This window comes from Protopterus annectens, chromosome 7.part0 (genome assembly GCF_019279795.1).
Source record: "Protopterus annectens isolate FY-2018-M chromosome 7.part0, PAN1.0, whole genome shotgun sequence".
Lineage (NCBI taxonomy): Eukaryota > Metazoa > Chordata > Ceratodontiformes > Protopteridae > Protopterus > Protopterus annectens.
In genome coordinates, this window is record NC_056739.1 from 1,708,166,654 (window position 1) to 1,708,180,085 (window position 13,432).

Here is a 13,432-nt window from a genome sequence, read left to right on the forward strand (position 1 = left end):
AGCACATCATATTTGCTACACACAGCAATGTGCTCTGTCAGAGGAAGGTAGTACACTCATTCAAGCATGTGCGAGGTCTGTGGCTTGTAAACATCTCACCCCAGCACGTTCTGGCTGTTGTGGTAATAAGGCTAATGTCCAGACAGCATACAGCATACATGGCTTGCAATTGTTGACATGGGGTATGTGTAGGAGCTGTGGGCACACATAGCTGTACATGTCATGGACATATCACCTGTAACTACTCAGGAACATACAGAGCAGAGCTGGATTTCCCTGAGTCTGTCAATAGAGGCTGTGTGTAGGTCCTATGATCCTGTTATTTGGGTGTGTTTGTAGGCATTGCATTAGGTGGACATGTCTAATGACATACATGCCACATGGGTTGTTGTCTGATATGTTAGGTGTCATGGGTGACCAGTAGAGAGGGAATATTACCTCTGTTAACATAGATATCAACCCTTATGTACTGTTAGCATGCTGTCTGCCATGTGCATGTTTGCAATGAATGTAGCCACCTGTATGTAGAAAGGACAACAACAGCTATGGTATTTTCATTTATGTTGTATGAGTGTGGGATGTACATATCCAGGGCAGGTACAGTTAGGTCATATCCAACCATGCGGGTGTTGTTTACTGGTGTACAGCAACAGTCAACTGTGTTAATGCTGACAACATCCGAGGGACCATGGCATGTGTACAACTGACCTGGTTACAAACAGTGGTATTATTGCATTGTATAACACATTATGCAACTGTGTCAGTACATGATACTTTGCACAGTTGCTGTAGGCCTAGGTACAGTCTACCAATCCAAGGTTAGCTGGTGGTCTACCATACTATGTCATACCACATGTATGGATGTCTGTTGGTAGTCTGAGGACAAGGTGGTGGATGTATAAGAGGATACAACCTAGAATGCAGCGTTTGCCACTGTCACCTGTACCTGACTCATCTGTGATGAGTTACGTCGGAGTAGTGGTCTTTACATGTGAGTAACCTTTATGAATATGTGGATACCACCACCTGGAATGGTCCATACCAGTGTTATGGCCCACATGTCTGAATCTGAGTTATATGGTGGTATTGCAATTGCGCACTACAGAGCCTTCAGCCAGGTGATCCTCACTGCACAGATGTCAGTATTCTCCATTGTAGGTTCCAGATTGAGCAAATGGATTGTGAAAGCCACACATCTAGCACTGGTTAGCATAAGCATCCAATGCAATTGTCTTGTAGGTCTCAGGGTGTTACTTCTGTGTGTAGGACTTTTGCCTTGGAATGCGACTATATGGGTAAATGCGACCTAGGTATTATCCACACTCACTTGAAACATGGATGCATGTGCTCTGTGTCGAAGGCTTGTCATTCAGTCATGACAGCCTGGAATGACAGACACTGGACAACCTCATAATTACAACAGGACATTGGCTCATTGTTTTGGTCAAGCAGTTGCCACTCGTACCATGACATCACTGCAAGTGACAGTAATGTGCTTGGTATCAAATGCCACATGTAAGGCGACGGACAGCAGCAGACATTGTGTATATGACCAATGTCAGATATACTTAGTGTAGCAGTCCTGCTAATAATGACAACTACTATCACAGCCAGGAGAGGTCATCTTCTCACCTGCACCTCAGTACCATTACACAATGGGGCTCACATATTATGCTTGCTCATGCCACTGTTCCAAGTAAAGACAACTATTAACACAGCCAGGAGGGGTCATCATGACACCTGCATCTCAGTACCATTACACAATGCGGCTCACATATTATTCTTGCACATGCCACTGTTCCAAGTATAATGCCACTGTCCACAACCTGCTCTCAATGTATGCCTTTCAGGGCAGCAAGGTGTGTGACACATGCTGTAGGTAGCATCCACCTGTGTGTCCCAGTTAACCTATTGTCTGTCACTTCCACACATGCATGATTGCGTAAACTTCACATATATATGTCAGTACTTCATGTACATGTATGCATGTGTATCACACAGCACAGACACAGATATATCATTTATGGGCCACATACAGGTATCTGGTAGTAAACCTGTATGATGTGCATATATACTAACAGTTAAGATGTACATAGCTGTAAACTTGTGTGTTTACAATAGAAGTCCATTACAACATGTTCTGTACATGTAAGTGTATGAGCATGCACACTGTGGCCTTCTGTGGTTAGAATCAGAGTGCATCCCAAACAGCCCTGTGCTACTAAGTGTATAAGCGTACCCACTGCCACCTTGTGTAATTTGAGTCAGTGCATCCAAACAAGTCCTTTGTTTCTAAGTGTATGAGTATGCCCAGCATAACCTTGTGTAGTTGTAGTCATAGTGCATCCCAAATGGCCCTGTGCTACTAAGTGTATGAGCATGCCCACTGTCAGCTTGTGTAATTGGGGTCAATGCATCCAAACATGTCCGGTGATTCTATTTGTATGAGCATGACCACTGTAACCCTGTATAGTGATAGTAGTTGTCCATTCCACAGATGGGCATACTCCATTTCAGGGCTTCTTGTGCTACAACTATACCTCTCAGGCCTACCTATGTCTCACCTGCAGATGATGTGTTTTGTTTGTGCATACAGGTTGTAATGGACTCCTACTTTAAACATACAGGTTTACAGCTATGTACATCTTGACTGTCAGTATCGCTGTTGTTGTCCTCAATCTTAGAAGGGCATTCTAACTGCCTTGAAATGTGTAATCTCTGTGGTGCATCTCATAACTGTGTAGTACTGTAATAGAAATTTGTAGGTAGGCAGGAGTTCTGATCCCACCACTGGTATGTGTGTATCAGCAAGTGCCTGCGTGTGTGTGTCAGCAAATGGTTGTGTGTGTGTATTTCTGACTGCATCCTTTCATGACAGTGGGTTTCACTGCATTCCAAAGAGATACCACCTTTTGCACTGGCCTTTATCCTTGTCAACTTCTAAACCTCTCTTCCCCCCTCCCCACTGCAAGTAATCAGTCCTGTGATGTCACCCAGCTCAGAAGTGGAATCAGTAAGTGTAATTGTATGTGTTCTGTGGCACATACCCCAACTGCATACCACGGTACTAGTTACCTTTACATAGGCAAGATGTGTATGCACAATACTGGCAAGTGTGTGTGTGTGTTTGTGTGTGTGTGTGTGACTACCCTGTAGCCAGGCATACACATGTGTAATGTCTTTTAACATGCTGCACACCATGGTAGTCATATGTGGTGAGTGGAGTCTACAAATTATTACACAGTTAGGAATAGAAGAGAATAGACAGTCAATAATGACTACAGTTGGGTATGCTATTTTCCTGTGTCACTGTCGAGCAGTGACACAGAAGTGGTCGCCGGGGTGTAAGTCCATACCCATCATCCCCCCACCCAAACTCCACAATCCCCAGGGTAGATTACCTTAGCCATCATTCCTCACCCCAAACTCCACATACACAACAACCATCCCTTCTCTGGTGAACTGATTAATATGTAAAGGTTATAAAACATGAGATGCCTCTGTTTTGTGTACACGTCAGTTCCTTTAGACCCCTTCTGTGTCACATAGGGTGTTCAGACATATGTGTGTGTGTGTGTGTATATATATATATATATATATATATATATATATATATATATATATATAGCTATAGCTGTGTCTGTGTATATGTATATATATATATATATATATATATATATATATATATATATATATATATATGTGTGTGTGTGTGTGTGTGTGTGTGTGTGTGTGTACACATCTCTTAGGTGCATATATATATATATATATATATATATATATATATATATATATATATATATATATATTTAGTTATGACAGTTGTATAGATGTAGACTTGTCTATGTTGTTTCACAGAGTACATTACATTCAAGGGTACTGTACATATGTATACAAAGTGACTGTCCCATTTGTTTTCAGTACCATGAAATACCTGTAGTAAGATGTGTATTATAAAATCCATAAAACATATATACAACACAGATGGCTTAGTGGTAAGTCCAATGACCTTGGTGTGCATGGTCCAGGGTTCAAGACCTGCAAGGGGTGTTGATAATGTCAATTAGGACTGAATAAGGCAGTTATAAGCAGGTGTAAATGTGTTTTTGTGACAGTAAGCAGTGGGTTCACACAGGTAAAAGACATGTACAACTCACAATACTCTTGAAATGCCCTTCTTTGGCAATCCTGCTGATGTCACCCACCTAGGAATACACCTCTGGGACTACTGTACCCCAGTAATCTCCATAGCATGTGCTGTAACTGCATAATGCTGTAGTGTGATAAACTAGGTTGGTAGGTGTTCTAATCCCAGACATGCCAACTCTGTGTGTGTGTCTGTCTGCCTGAGAAAGAAACAATGCATTTTAGAGTATGCACACTCCTAACAATTCGCATACTTACCTTTGGCAATCCTGCTGATGTCACCCACATAGAAATAAACCTCTGGGACTGCTGTACCCCAGTAATCTCTGTAGTGCGTGCTGTAACTGAATAATGCTGTAGTGTAATAAACTTGTTTGGTAGGTGTTCTAATCCCAGACGTGCCAACTTTGTGTGTGTCTGCCTGAGAAAGAAACAATGCTTTTTAGAGTACACACACTCCTAACAATTCACGTACTCACCTTTGGCAATCCTGCTGATGTCACCCACCTAGAAATAAACCTCTGGGACTGCTGTACTCAAGTAATCTCCGTACTGCAGGCTGTAACTGCATAATGCTGTAGTGTGATAAACTAGTTTGGTAGGTGTTCTAATCCTAGACATGCCAACTGTGTGTGTGTCTGTCTGCCTCAGAAAGAAACAATGCTTTTTAGAGTACGCACACTCCTTACAATTCACATACTCACGTTTGGCAATCCTGCTGATGTCACCCACATAAAAATACACCTCTGGAAGTGCTGTACCCCAGTAATCTCTGTAGCGTGTGTTGTAACTGCGTAATGCTGTAGTGTGAAAAACTAGTTTGGTAGGTGTTCTAATCCCAAACATGCCAACTGTGTGTGTCTGTCTGCCTGAGAAAGCAACAATGCTTTTTAGAGTACGCACACTCCTTACAATTCACATACTCACCTTTGGCAATCCTGCTGATGTCACCCACCTAGAAATACACCTCTGGGACCACTGTAATCCAGTAGTCTCTGTAGTGTGTGCTGTAACTGTGTAATGCTGTAGTGTGATAAACTAGTTAGGTAGTAGTTCTGTTCCAAGACATGGCAGGTGTGTGTGTGTGTGTGTCTGACAATCAGAGCCTGTGTGGAGGTGGCTGTGAGTGTCTAACCACTGGACATGTTGGGGAGCGGGTTTTATAGTTTTCCTATATGGTGGCTATGTTTTATGTCACAATGTCCACCTCACATGGAGTACAGATGTCAATCCGCCAAGGGACTGGGTTGACAAGCCATACCCCTACATCCGGCAAAAGGCCCGGTGAACAAAGTATGCAAACCTACTATTACCCAGAATATGGTCTGAACCCATGTGTCATACACAAACACACTTGCCTAGAATATCCCGCTATGTTGCTAGTACCCTGCACATTGTTGACAGATAGTAGGCATGGTGTGATTGCAGTGGGCTGCAAAGGGCATGGCACCCTGTCCAACAGTACAATAGGCACATAATTGCAGGCAATGTACCTTCACTATTTTCCCCACTGGACGCCTGCAACATATGTGGTGCCATCAAATGTGATCCACAAAGGACATACAATGCCTTACACACATGCCCTGTATGGACAGATAACATTGGCACAAGGGAATACCTGTATCATTCTATCAATGCAGGTGCAGGGTCAACCTGCTGTCTATTAGCAGGTCTTGCCACACCAGGCCTGTATTGGCACATCTGATGATAACAGTCTGTGTACACAACATATGCCAGGCAAACCAGGTACACTTGTACATGTCACTGTACATTATTGTGGGACATGCACATCCCAGGCAATGTCCATGCCAAGGACTATCAAACACAGACAGGACAGTTCATACAATACCCATCTGTGTGGGACATTGCAGACACTACACTGCTGAACCATACTGCACACCATTGTCAGTTGGCATGATGCCAAGGATTACCCCTCACCCACCTTGTAGAGCCATCTTGCACAGCCAACCACTACACACCCATGAAGCAATGCACATATGCATGTCAGTACTGGCACCTTGTGTCTGTGTGTGGGGTATGATGTTCCCAACCACAGTCACACCCAGTATAACTCCCATTGGCATACTGAATGATGTCAGACATGTTCACATGCCCTAGCCCATAGAACCTCAGGATATCCCCTGTGGTGCATGTAATACCTGTGCATTACTGCAATGTTGCAAACTAAGTAGTTAGGAAATGTATTTGTGAGCCTTGTAAAGTGTGGCAATGTGTCTGAGTCCCTTAGAGAGTGTGGTTGTGTTGACAATGACATCTGTTCATGTGGACGGCCATGTGTGCTACACCTAATGTATGTCTACTATATCTCTGTTGCAGATATCGCTCACCAGCACATATATATGTTGTTACAGGACGCCAACATGTCAGCTATGTGGCACATGGAGTAACTGCATGCACTTGTAATAGTAATGGCTAGTCAATCAGGGGTTTGAACCCCTGTACTGGGAGGTGTGCAACAGACAATGCTTAGGTTTTAGTCTCCAAGTCCTTCTCTGATGTACATTGCCTCTGTCTGTCCCTCCCACACACTCTCTGGTGGATGTGGAGTTGTACACCTGCTCAGCAGCAGCTTGTGTTTTGTACGTGATGGTCATGATATGGCCAGATATGCCAGCTCAAGGGCAGAGTGTCACATTTAGAGGGTGAGCCTGCCCTCCTAGACAGCCCCCAGCACAGCCACCTTTGCGGCTGTGAAGGTGCCGTGGTGACTGGCCATGGGTGGGGACCTCCATCCCACTGTTTCCATCTGAGGGCTCATGGGCTTGTGACTGCCGAACACCCCTCCCCGTCCAAGGTGTATCCGCCCACATGTGTCATATACCCCCCCTGTATGCTGTCTTGTCTGTCATCCTACCCAACCTATTCTCCACAAGCATACCTACTCTCCTTGCCCAACATCCCACTCTCACCTTATGAAAACAGAAACAAAAGGCCAATCTGTTCCCAGAACAACATTTGCCCCAAACATAGCTGTTCATTTCACACACGTGTCCACTGGACACATGTATCCTTTTTAATTTGCATCACAACATACTACTGTTGTCCTCACCCCTCTCTCCCAGGCACACGATCCTGGTATGCACATGACTCCTAAAGGTTCCAGGTACACGTGATGCAGGCGACCCTATTGTACACACGAAACTACCAGTCCCTCTATGGTTACCCCATTTACCTTTTTCATGATGATGATGTCGCACACAGCCCCTAGCAAGAGTACTGTTCTCACATAATGATTGGACAGGAACTGTTTTGTTAATGTAAATAAAATGCACAGAGTAATGTATTTGGCCAATGCACAAATGTTTGTGTGTATTAATGACACGTCTGTCTGAGGGAGTTTTGATATTACATAGGACATCAAAACTACATAATACAGGAGTTGCTGGTTTTTCCCTTTTCATTCTTTCTTAATGCTTTGTTGTCACATGGGATGTTCTTGATATATCTATCTATATATATATATATATATATATATATATATATATATATATATATATATATATATATATATATATATATATATATGTATGTATATATATCTGGAAATAAACACACACACATACATCTACATGATGGAATACATTTCCTATACTGTTGAATGACTGTGCTGGATGATATGTTTGTGATAACATCCAATGTCTGAATATCTGCCATGGCTTAGTGGTAAATCACATTGGCTGTGGATTGCAGGGTCCTGGTTTTGAGCCTTGCAGAGGCCTTTTATTTTGTTGCTGGGCAGAACAAGGGCTGTTGGATATGGAGTGATTAAGGCACTTTTAAGCAGTTGTGAGCGGGTGTGCATAGGTTTGCGCGACTGTAAGCAGTGGTTACTTTTGGTCACAGTTCCTTACACTCTGTTACATTCTTGATAGATTAACCTTTGCAGGCAGTGCTTACCCCCATGCAAACAGGCTGTAACCTGCTCACTGCTGCTTAAAAGTGCTTACTCCCACTTACCCCTGCACTAATTTCTTTAAAAGACAAGAAAAAAGGGTTGATAGGAAAGTGGTGAAAAAAGGGCACAAAGAGGGAAACAAAGTAGGGAAAATAGCTAGGGATGTGCAGGAAGGGTGTAGGAAGGTCCATAGCTGTCCATTTCTTCTACAGCAATGGCCGTGCATATGCAATAAATTCAGCGGTACATTTGGACACTCACATCCCTGAGAAAGGAGTGAGGACAACAATGTTGTGATGGCAATTAGAAATGTTTACATGTGTCCAGTGGATATGTGTGTGAAATGGACAGCTATGTATGGGGTGTGCTTTTTATTTGCGGGAACAGATTCCCCTTTTTTCTTTTATGTTTAGGTGAGAGTGGGATGTTGGGGAAGGAGAGTAGGTATAATCAGGGAGGAAAGGTTGGGTAGGATGAAAGACAAGAAAAACAAGACACATATGGGGCAGTATATGACATGTGGGGGAGGACACCTTGGATGGGGAGGGGTGTTTGTAAGTCACAAGCCTGTGAGCCCACAAATGGATACAGTGGGACTGAGGTCCCCACCCATGGGCAGTCACCACTGCACCTTCACAGCCCAGAAGGTGGCTGTGCTGGGGGCTGTGTAGGAGGGGCAGGCTCACCCTCTAGTTGTGCCACTCGGCCCTTAAGCTGTCATAGGCAGTCTAGAATCTCCCTATCAAGCTCCCTACGCACCACGGCAGATGTGGGTTAGCAATAGTCAACAGCATTCACGATTAGGTATAACAGCATGCATAGGTATTCCCATTACCCAGGGCACCAGATATAAATTGTTGCAGAGCAAGCAGAACACATGCATATATGGGTAAACAGTGGCCATTACAATGACATGCAGGTTTCATTGATGGCAACAGGCCAGCAATATGGGAGTATGTTAACATGACACATGCATAGTAACAGATGTGAATATTTATAAACCAACAGGACATATGTCCCAACAAAGGTTAGGAGTTTAGACATACCAAATGAGTTGTGCAAATTGGTTATTTTTGCACATATGGTAGGGGTGAGAGAGAGAGAGTTCAGTTAACAACTAATAAATCCTTGTAGTTTTCACAACATTCATAGTCACTGCAGTGGTCTGTCCCTTACATGTATTATTACACTACCCAATGGTGTTATATTGTACAATGGTATGTTTGCAGATTATTATGTACGGGACCTGTGTCTTATGTACAGGCTTAACTAGATGCAGGTGTTAATGCAACATGTTTTGAGACTGCTCTCATACACATTGGGTGAGATGCTGGGATGACAGGTATGTTGCATGTACATTCTCTGGCTATGTACAAGTCTGACTATCAGTTATATGTCATTAACAGCTGCCTACATTTCTTGGATCATCACACTAATTTGTCAGGGGAACAGGGCAAAAGGCAGGTGATGTGGGCCATTTATCAGGACATACTGGGTGGATTGGAACAGTTGAGGGGTGTGAATATGCATACCAATCTCTATTTAAGCATTCTAGCAAAATCTGTACAGTTGTTAAGTGTAAATATGCATACAGCTTTCTCTCTGAACATTCTAACAGACTGTGTGCAGTTGTGTGGAATGATTATGCATACAACTTACTAGCATTCCTGGGATCCAAAGCCCTGCTGTGTGTGACAAAAGCATTACAGTTAAGATCACAGTACATTATGATATCAGGCAATTGTTGTGAGGCTTTGCAATGTATTTTGTCTAATATGACTGACCTGTTTGCACTTCCGACATTGTTATACAGCACTTAATACACATGTTATCTGCATACCACAGTGTGGGTAACACTGCTTACTACAACAGTACTATTTAATAACTGCAACAGTACAACAACATATGACTACAGAGTAAACAGAAGCAATACAGGGGTTACACCTTTATTTGAAGCGTATTACACTATTCTGTATACTGGTACAACACTTTCTGAGGCTCTGATATTTATTTTGTATGACAGTACATGCAGGCTATTTACTAACCTGCCTCGCGACACATCCTTTGCAGCCTAGCATCATAGGCTTGCTGGTTTGCAGCACGCTCATCTGCAGCTGTCAGAGAAGTACAGTGATATTTAGCCATACCTATCCATAGTATACACGAGCTAGGCAATTATTAACTACGTAGTGGAAGGAGTACTTACTCAGTTCTGAGGCATTCTGCATCTGCCTTGCTACCTGGATCCACTGTTCTAGGACATCCTCCCTCCGCCGCTTCAGGTCTGCATGGTGGTGCCTGACCTGCTTACCAGTCCGAGGGATACCTGTGGCACAAGTGAGGTCATGGGTGAGACTGTCCCAGGCCTCCGTTTTGAACTGTGAGCCCTGGTACTGGCCCTGCAGTAGTCTCCTGTCATGGTGCTTTACCAGGAGCCATACCATGAATTTGGACTGCTGGATGCCTCAGCGCTGTGATCTGAAGTGAGTGCCTTCTCCCACTCCAGCCATTCTACCTGCAGGGGAATGCTACAACCAGTTATGAGCCATATTCCCACCTCTTCAGTTTAAGTAGGGCCAGATTCCCGCACTTTTCTGCAATTGGCCAGTTTTGTAAAGGCTAAGCTATGGGCACACATGCTTACTTCAGCTTGGCACTGCTTAAAGAGATGTACTTGTGGGCATATTGTATTGGCTTCCCTACACATTGCTTATAATTACTTAGTTGGGCTCTGCGGCGGTTAGCATTGCTTATTGGTTATCTAGCATTATATTTGACTTTTGTCAACGATGCCTTACTCATTACAGGCTATATATGTGTCTGGTATCTGTCATTCATGTGTACATACACTGTATGGGATCCTGGGGGCTTCTGAACCTTATTACAGTGACACTTCAACTCTATGTTTACTGCAGCACTTCAATTCACATATTTATGGTCAGTGGCAGGTTATAGAACATTACACTGTACATAGATTCAGTTCACATATTTGATTTGTTTCCCCTGTTGTGAAGATTAGTTTGCTGATACCTCCTTTATATGTATGGCTATCATGGCATAGTGGTTTACTACTATGACTGTGATGTACAGGGTCCTGCGTTCTAGCCTTGCAGAGGCTGGTTATTTTGTTGCTGGCCAGAACACGAGCTGTTGGGTACAGAGTGATTAAGGCACTTTAAAGCTGTTGTGAGCGAGTGTGCGTGGGTTTGCATGGAGCTAAGCAATACTAACCTCCGGTTACAGTTTCTTACACTCAGCCTCTACATTTCTTCACCAGTGTGATACTTGCATACTGGCGCCCAAACAGGCTTACACCCGCTTACTCCCGCACTTGCCAATGCACTGCATTTGGTGTTTGCATTTGACACTCACACCCCTGAGTGGGAGTGAGGACTACGATATTACCTTATGATGCCTATTACATCGGATTACATGCCTACAGTATCGGGAATGGCTGACCATTAGACATAAGTATGCCGGTTGACTGTACGCCATCCGCGGCCTGTCCAGAGTTTGCTTCATACTATTGGTGTGTTCCTCTTACAATCTGCACCTGTCTAGCTAATACCTGGGAAGTGACACCATTAAATACAAACAAGTAATTGGGTTTTGTAACCCACATCCTTCAGCTGAGTCATGCTACTGCATACCTATTATTCTATCATCTTTCTAAAGTTGTAAGTGAAATATGTGCTTTCAGTCCCTAAAAGACCTCTCAAATGATTGAGGACAGATATCAACTGAATCAGGGATAAGTCATGACAACATCAGGGACAATCAGGGACACATTTATAATATTAGTGCTATTAACTTGAAACATTATCAGACTCAGAGCATATGAATTAATACACATTTTCTGAGGTAAAAGAAGTTTATAACTCTTAATTATTGTCATTATTCATTACGTGTAATTCACCACCTTTCCTCCAAAAGTCACTAGTTTTAGGAGGGATTAAGAGGGACAGAGTTCAAATTTGAGTCAAAATAAGGGACGTCCCTGGAAATCGGGGAGAGCTGAAAGGTATGGTCCCTATTTGTTCCCCCAACGGTTTATGTCCTGTCCGGTGGATTTGCTCTTAGGGGTTGAGAGGTATGGGCGTAAGCTCTGCCCATTTCGGAATATTACTTACATCCCCGGGGCGGTCCTAATATGACTGCGCAAGCCAACACCTGCACACCTAGGCCCATAATTGCATACCCATAGTTCCCCCACCTGCCCCTCCTCTACAGCACTAATCCTTACTGTGGGTGCAGGTGGGGTATAAACACACCACTACACACTGCCCACTCTCTGTGTGTTGGGATACATGTCGTACGTTGTGTCGACCCATGGGTTATCAGGCTTGCACAACCCACTGGTCTGTGTACATCTACAGCCTGGTTTGATGAGTCATTACAGGGACTGACTCCGATGATGAGTAATTTTTGGGGTGTCTCACAAGGGGCATTGATGTCTTTGTTTCAAGAATAGACCTGGCAGGTCTCTCTCACTGGTAGTATCCTGCCGGTGGTCTGGGAAGCAGTGGTGTGTTTACTTTTATTGTGTGTCTGTATGTCTCACCGGTCTAGCTGGGGGTGGTGGTGGGTTGATGCTACGTGTTACACGTTTGTTGATTGGACCCCTCACCCTCATATGCACGGCCTGTGAACATATATAATTCATAACTGCTGTATCATATCCTAGCTATATACATGTGTATATTTACACACACACACACACACACACACACACACACACACACACACACACACACACACACACACACACATATATATATATATATATATATATACATTACTATATACAGATATTTCTGTATATGTATGTATGCATGTATATATTTATATATTGCTGTCTATATATATGTAACGACATATGGGTCTATGAGTGTCAGCATATGTATATATCTATATGTGGGTATGTATATGTATTCTGTCTTTGTATGCATACATTTGTACTACGGAGAGGGTAAGGTATATCTCTATGTCGCCATGGGTAGATATACACACACATACCTCTACATATATACATCTACATCTGGTTATTCCGTTCCTTGCCATGTAGGTTACACTTTGCTGCAGTGGAACTCGTAGCGGGTGTGGCTGCTTGTTGGGCGATTCCTCTGCTCAGTAAACACTTTTGCTTACATCCCTGAGGCTGTCCATATAGACTCACATCAGCCAACACCTGCACACCTAGACCCATAACTAGCTACCCATAGTTCCCACACCTGCACCTCCGCTATAGCACCCATCCTTACTCTGGGTCCTGGTCAGGTCTGAACACACCACTACACGCTGCCCACTCTCCACTTCACGGGACCCATGTCATACATTGTCTCGACCCATGGGTGATCAGGCTTTCCCACC